General features: G+C 40.0%; 1 long non-coding RNA gene across 1 annotated transcript in view; it reads right to left on the reverse strand.

Annotated features, from left to right (window-relative positions):
- Positions 1–2033: 2033 nt before the first annotated feature.
- LOC108528809 (uncharacterized) overlaps positions 2034–7616 on the reverse strand; it is a 28002-nt gene continuing 22419 nt past the window's right edge. The window contains exons 2-3 of the long non-coding RNA XR_001885312.1: positions 4950–5095; positions 2034–2143 (exon numbers count right to left, since the gene is read on the reverse strand). This is a non-coding gene — a long non-coding RNA (uncharacterized LOC108528809). The remainder of the gene's footprint in view (positions 2144–4949; positions 5096–7616) is intronic.

The raw sequence follows: 7616 nt of genomic DNA on the forward strand, positions 1-7616 counted from the left end.
CGGGAAAAATGAAACGAAACAAAATCTGATCTAAAAGCTTGCAATTTCTTCTTTTTATTCTTTATTTTTTGGAAGCAGGGTCTCACTTGTAGCCTATGCTGGAGTGCAGTGGCATGATCTCAGTTGACTGCAACCTCTGCCTCCCAGGGTCAAGTGATCCTCCCACCTCAGCCTACCAAGTAGCTGGTACTACAGGCACACACCACCATGCCCGGATAATTTTTGTAATTTTTGTAGAGATGGCATCTCACTGTATTGCCCAGGTTGGCCTCAAACTCCTGGACTCCAGTGATCCTCCCACCATAGCCTCCCAAAGTGCTGGGATTACAGGCATGAATCACTATACCAGCCTTTTTTTCTTTTAAAAAAAAAAAAAGATAAAATAAAGGATGAAGGCAGTTTTCACTCTTGGAATGCTTTCAAGCACAGTATCAAATTCATTTAAAAGGACTGACGCAGTGGCTCACGCCTATAATCTCAGAACTTTGGGAGGCCAAGGTGCACGGATCACCTGAGGTCAGGCATTCAAGACCAGCCTGGCCAACATGGTGAAACCCCATCCCTACCAAAGATACAAAATTAGCTGGGCATGCATTTCACTTTCCTGCAATTCAGAGATATTGTTCTTTTAACAAATTTAAGGTTTGTGGCAACCTTGTGTCAAGCCAAGTCTACTGGTACCATTTCTCTAAGAGTATGTGCTTACTTCATGTCTGTGTCATGTTTTGCAGATTCACACAATATTTCAAATTTATGCATTACTATTTTATTTTATTTTTTGAGACAGGAGTCTTGCTCTGTTGCCCAGGCTGGAGTACAGTGGCACCATATCAGCTCACTGCAACCTCCGCCCCCTGGGTTCAAGCAATTCTCCTGCCTCAGCCTCCTAAGTAGCTGAGACTACAGGCACCCACCACCACGCCTGGCTAATTTTTGTATTTTTAGTAGAGACGGGGTTTCACTATATTGGCCAGGCTGGTCTCAAACCCCTGACCTTGTGATCCGCCTGCCTCAGCCTCTCAAAGTGCTGGGATTACAGGCGTGGCCAATGGCGCCCAGCCCCCCTTTTTTTTTTTTTTTTAATACTTTAAGTTCTGGGATACATGTGCAGAACGTTCAGGTTTGTTAAATAGGTATACATGTGCCATGGTGGTTTGCTGCACCCATCAACCTGTCATCCAGGTTTTAAGCCCCACATGCATCAGGACAACGCATGCATTGTCCTAATGCTCCCCGTCCCCTTGCCCCCCAGTCCCCTTATATGCCAGGCCCTGACTTACGCATTCTTACTATATCTATTATGGTGATCTATGATCAGTGATCTTTGATGTTATTTGTTACTACTTTAATTGTTTTGGGGTGCCATGAACTGAGCACACGTAAGATGGCAAACTTAATCGATAAATGTTACGTGTGTTTTCACTGTTCCACCCACCAGCTATTCCGCAATCTCAGACCTCCCTATTCTGAGACAAAATAACACTGGAATTAGGCCAGTTTAACCCTACAATGATCTCCAAGTGTTCAAGTAAAAAGAAGCATTGCATGTCTCTCACTTTAAATCAAAAGTTAGAAAGTATTAAGCCTAGTGAAGAAGGCAAGTTGAAAGTACAGACAGGGTGAAAACTAGGTCTCTGGACGAAATAGCCAAGCTGTGAATGCAAAGGGAAAGTTCTTAAAGGAAATTTAAAGTGTTGCTACAGTGAACACATGAATAAGAAAGCAAGAAGGCCTTATTTCTGATATAGAGAAAATAAACATCAAACCAGTCACAATATTCCCTTAAGCCAAAGCCTAATCCAGAGCAAGGTTCTAATTCTCTTCAATTCTGTGAAGGCTGAGAGAAGCAAGGAAGCTACAAAAGAAAAGTTGAAGCTAGCAGAAGTTGGTTAATGAGGCATAAGGAAAAAAGTCATCTCCATAACATAAAAGTGCAAGATGAAGAAGCATCAAGTGCCAACATGGTGAAACTCCCTCTCTACTAAAAATATTTTAAAATTAGCCTGGTGTGATGGCGCACACCTGTAATCTCAGCTACTTGGGAGGCTGAGGCAGGAGAATCACTTGAACCCAGAAGGTGAACGTTACAATGAGCCTAAGACTGCGCCACTGTTCTCCAGCCTGGGCAATAGAGCGAGACTGTCTGAAAGAAAGAAAAAAAGTGATTCGTTGTATTTCACTATCACTTTATTGTGGTGATCTGAAATGAAACTCATAGTATCTCCAAGATATGCCTGTACATATCAGATCAATGGGAAAACACATGTTAATCACTGAAAGGTAGAGCTAAGAAAGCTGCTTTTATTTTCTGGTGCCCAAATATAAAATCTTGAAAGATTCCTTTGTATTTTTATTCTTAGGCAACAAGCTAAAAAATATTGGAAATTAGTTAACCCCAAAAGATCACATTGCTTTACATTAGAAGAAAATTTGTTTTTATATGAATTTTCAGCTGATTAAAGTTGATGACGGCCGGGCGCGGTGGCTCAAGCCTGTAATCCCAGCACTTTGGGAGGCCAAGACGGGCGGATCACGAGGTCAGGAGATCGAGACCATCCTGGCTAACACGGTGAAACCCCGTCTCTACTAAAAAAAAATACAAAAACTAGCCGGGCGAGGTGGCGGGCGCCTGTAGTCCCAGCTCCTCGGGAGGCTGAGGCAGGAGAATGGCATTAAACCCAGAAGGCGGAGCTTGCAGTGAGCTGAGATCCGGCCACTGCACTCCAGTCCGGGCGACAGAGCGAGACTCTGCCTCAAAAAAAACAAAAACAAAACAAAACAAACAAACAAACAAACAAACAAACAAAAAGTTGATGACAATATGCTAGCTGCAATAAGTTAAAAATAGATCTTGCTAATCTGCTATTAGTAGGAAGGACTCTCAGTTGTAATTACAGTATTTTGAGTAAGTTAATCCTCCTTTAGCTGGTCCATTCTTTGATAAAAGGCACCCATTTTCCAGCTTAAAGTGAACAAGCTAAATAAAGCGTGTTATCTGTGCCTGAAACAGAATTCTGTCCTTTAGCCTCAATTAGCACTACTCATATTGACCTGTCTTGGGGTGGGAAGCTGGTAACAGCAAAAATGTAAGAAACTATTATTGAATGTACCTACACTGTACAAGCCACTGTGCTTGATGCTTTACATACACTGTCATTTAATCCACAGGTAACTCAGCAGTAGCAATTCTTATAGCTACTTTGCAGAGGAAGGCAATAACTGACAGAGACAAATTTCAGATTCAAGTGTGTTTAAATCCAGGACCCACAATCTTAACATTAAACTATACTTCTTATTAAAATTACAGTAAATAGAAATTATAAAGCTTTAGTTTTGGAAATCATAAATAACAAAACTTCCCTTCCTTGTGCAAGCAAGAGAAAAGAAACTTTTGCTGTCATTACTAAAATGTCAATCCACACGATGATAAAACTGAGCTAAGTGAAGTTTTTTTGTTTTTTTTAAAGATAGGGTCTTGCTCTATTGCTCAGGCTGGAGTACAGTGGCACAATCTCAGCTCACTGCAACCTCTGCCTCTCAGGCTCAAGCAATCCTCCTACCTCAGCCTCCCGAATAGCTGGGACTAGAGGTATGTGCCACCATGCCCAGCTAAATTTTTTAAATTTTTTGTAGAGACAGGGTCTCACTATATTGCCCAGGATGGTCTCGAATTCCTAGGCTCCAGCCATCCTCCTGCCTCCGTCTCCCAAAGAAGCACTGAATCTGGCCACTAAGTGAAATTTAAGACATAGGAACGTATATCTGAAATAGATGAAAATACCAATAAATTTACAAGTCATTTTCCTATTGCTTATCCTCAAGCTAATAATCTCAAAATTATGTAGCTACAAAGATAATTTTATTTGGTTTCTACTATTTAATCTCTGAAGAAAACAGATGTAATCTTGGAAGTTGGGGAGATTCAAAGTTCAGGCACAAAAACAAAAAAGTAAAAGTGCGCTAAAAAGTATACCCATATTCTGCCAGGCACAGTGGTTCACGCCTATAATCCCAGCACTCTGGGAGGCCAGGGTGGGCAGTCAAGAATTCAAGACCAGCCTGGCCAAAATGGCATAACCCCGTCTCTACTAAAAATATAAAAATGTGCTGGCCGTGGTGGTGTGAGCCTATAATCCCAGCTACTCAGGGAGCTGAGGCAGGAGAATTGTTTGAATCTGGGAGGCAGAGGTTGCAGTGAGCCTAGATTGCTCCACTGTACTCCAGCCTGGGCAATATAGCAAGACTCCTTGTCAAAAAAAAAACAAAAGTATACCCATATTCAAATTATGTAACCTGCCTATATCTTCAATAAATACAATTTAACTCTATGTCATAGCCATGAAAAAAACAAATTTGAAAATGTAAAACAAAATATTCTACAAAATGTGCTTGGCATAATACTTGCTCTTATAATTTATAGGTCTAAACAAACTTTATATATTAGTAGAAAATACTTATTAAAAAATATCAAGATGAAAACTAACATCTCTAGCATAGAACAATCATTATAGTAACTTTTTCCTTCTTATCAATAGTTATTTTTAAGACATGACTTACCTTTTAAACAACTGTGTTGCTTAAACACATTATAACAGCATTCAATATTAATAATTCTACAACATTAAGAGCACTGTCAAGTGTTAGCCAAGCATATTTTATGCAATGATTTTTCTGCTTATTTAAGCCTTTTCCTCACTAATAACAAATATATTGCTCTTAATGGTCACATGAATACTGGTAAGTTTTCAATGTAACCCAGAAAGTTACTTCCTTACTTTGGATACTGAGAAAAGATTCACTTCTATGATTTAAAAAGAAAGCAAATTAAACAGTACATAAACATATTGAATTCAAGATGTTGGTCATATATAGATTTATTTCATTTTCTCAGAAAAAATTCTTAAAATATCTAAATGTCGGGATTTAAAAAATGAATTTTGAGCACTCACCGATTGCATGCTTACTCCAACTTGATGAAAAACCATCCTAATTAGGCGCTTAATCCAGCCAAGCATTTATATGGCAAAGTCTCCCCAGATTTGCATTTCAAGTACTTCTTCAGGCATACATAGCAGCACATGGTCCATAAAACACACTGAAAATTTAAAATGCAAATACTAAAATGAAATCATTATTATTTAGAATTTGTACTGTCTACATGTCTCACAGAGCAAGTCTAAAACATTTTTAAAACTTCATGTGCAGCCTGACCAACATGGAGAAACCCTATCTCTACTAAAAATACAAAATTAGCCGGGTGTGGCGGCGCATGCCTGTAATCTCAGCTACTCGGGAGGCTGAAGCAGGAGAATCGCTTGAACCCAGGAGGTGGAGGTTGCAGTGAGCCAAGATCGCGCCATTGTACCATTGTACTCCAGCCTGGGTGACAGAACAAGACTCCATCTCAAAAAAAAAAAAAAAAACCTTCATGTGTAATGTAAGAGAAAAAAAGATTTGCTTGTGATTAGCTTGCTTAAAGTAACTCTAACAGTATAAGGTGTTTTGTTTTCTTTTGTTAGTATTTTTTTCAGTCAGTGTTCTTAGCTGGAAGCAATAAAAACCTAGTTTGGCTAATTCAAGTAAAAAATACATTTATGAAAAGATATCTGGGGGATAACAATCTTCAGAGAACCCAATTTATAGGCTACACAACCAAGGACGTTCAAAACTGTAGCAGACTTGGCCCTGGGAAAACACCACTGCATTTGTTACTATCACCACAGAGAGGGTCCATGCAGTTCCTCCCTTTCCATGTCCCCAGCTCCAAAGATGCTGTCTGTAATGGTGTATTTGCTAGACCAAGTCCACAGCTCACGTGTCATAGTAAAAGGAAGGCTGACAAAGCAAGCACCTGGCTATAGTAACAAGCAGGTTAAGTTTCCCACCAAAAATCATAAAGGAAAGAATTCCAGAAATACAAAACAGAAATTCAGATGCTGAAAGACCAAAACCAATAAATAAAGTCTTTTAATATTCACTAGCACCATAACCCCTGCCATTCATTATCTGACAGAATTACAATGTTAACTTGTATGGTATAGATGACTTTACTGGAAGTGTTGTTCTCTAACAAGATAAGGGAGTTTGCATCAGAATACGAATCAATACACTGCTCTCTCATTAAAAAAAATCTTGCTTAAGGCCGGGTGTGGTGGTTCACATCTGTAATCCCAGCACTTTGGGATGCCAAGGGAGGCGGATTGCCTGAGGTCAGGAGTTTGAAACCATCCTGGCCAACATGACGAAACCCCAACTCTATTAAAAACACAAAAATTAGTTGGGCGTGGTGGCAGGAACCTGTAATCCCAGTTACTTGGGAGGCTGGGGCAGGAGAATCGCTTGAACCCAGGAGGCAGAGGTTGCAAATGGCACCACTGCACTCCAACCTGGGCAACAGAGTGAGACTCCATCTTAAAAAAAAAAAAAAAGAGAAAGGAAAAAAAGAAAATGTTCCTTAAAGGCTGGGTGCGGTGGCTCATGCCTGTAATCCCAGCATTTTGGGAGGCTGAGGCGGGCGGATCACTTGAGGTCAGGAGTTTGAGACCAGCCTGGCCAACACAGTAAAATTCCATCTCTATTAAAAGTACAAAAAAAAAAATTAGCTGGGTGTGGTGGAGCACGCGTGTAATCCCAGCTACTCAGAAGGCTGAGGCAGGTGGGAGGTGGAGGTTGCAGTGAGCTGAGATCACGCCACTACACTCTAGCCTGGGTGACAGAGCAAGACTCCATCTCAAAAAAAAAAAAAGAAAAAAAGAAAATCTTGCTTAAAACATCAGCTAAACAAAACAGTATGCTGTATGCTATAGTTGACTTACATAGTGATGTAAGCCCTTTATCTCATCATGACCAGAAACAGTTTGTGGTCTACATTTTGAGAATAACTTTATAGATAACACAGAGAATAGGAAGAAAAGTAAAGATGCTACAAGTGTGCAAAGTGCTGGGTGAAAATAAACTGAAAAGAGCTGGGTGCTGATGAAAGAAGGAAGATGTGCATCATGGGTAAAAATGAACAGCAGTGGGGGAAGACAGGATGGAGTATAACAGGGTGTGAGTTCATATGAGAATCTGAGCTAAAAGCTTATATTGAGAAAAAGGGAAAAAGACACAGAAATCCTATTAGACAAACCTAGAACCTAGGTATAAGAGTTTGACTCAATATGGTAGAACAGTTATTTTAGAAAGTTTGCTGAATTCAGCCAGGTGTGGTGGCTCACACCTGTGATTCCAACACTTTGGAGGCCAAGGCAGGAAGATCACCTGAGGTTAGGAGTTCAAGACCAGCCTGGCCAACATGGTAAAACCCCATCTCTACTAAAAATACAAAAATTAGCCAGGCGTGGTGGCATACACCTGTAATCCCAGCTACTTAGGAGGCTGAGGCAGGAAAATCGCTTGAACCCAGAATGCAGAGGTTGCAGTGAGCTGAGATGGTGCCACTGAACTCCAGCCTGGACGACAAGAGCATAACTCCATCTCAAAAAAAAGAAAAAAAAGAAGAAAGTTTGCTGAATTCACCAAAGTTTAAATTAAGTATTATTTTTTAATCCTTTGAAAAGCTGTAAAAAAAAAAAAAAAAGCATACATATTCTGCTCTATAGAAAATTTTAACATGA

Source organism: Rhinopithecus bieti, unplaced genomic scaffold (genome assembly GCF_001698545.2).
Source record: "Rhinopithecus bieti isolate Rb0 unplaced genomic scaffold, ASM169854v2 scaffold_5022, whole genome shotgun sequence".
In the NCBI taxonomy this organism is placed as follows: domain Eukaryota; kingdom Metazoa; phylum Chordata; class Mammalia; order Primates; family Cercopithecidae; genus Rhinopithecus; species Rhinopithecus bieti.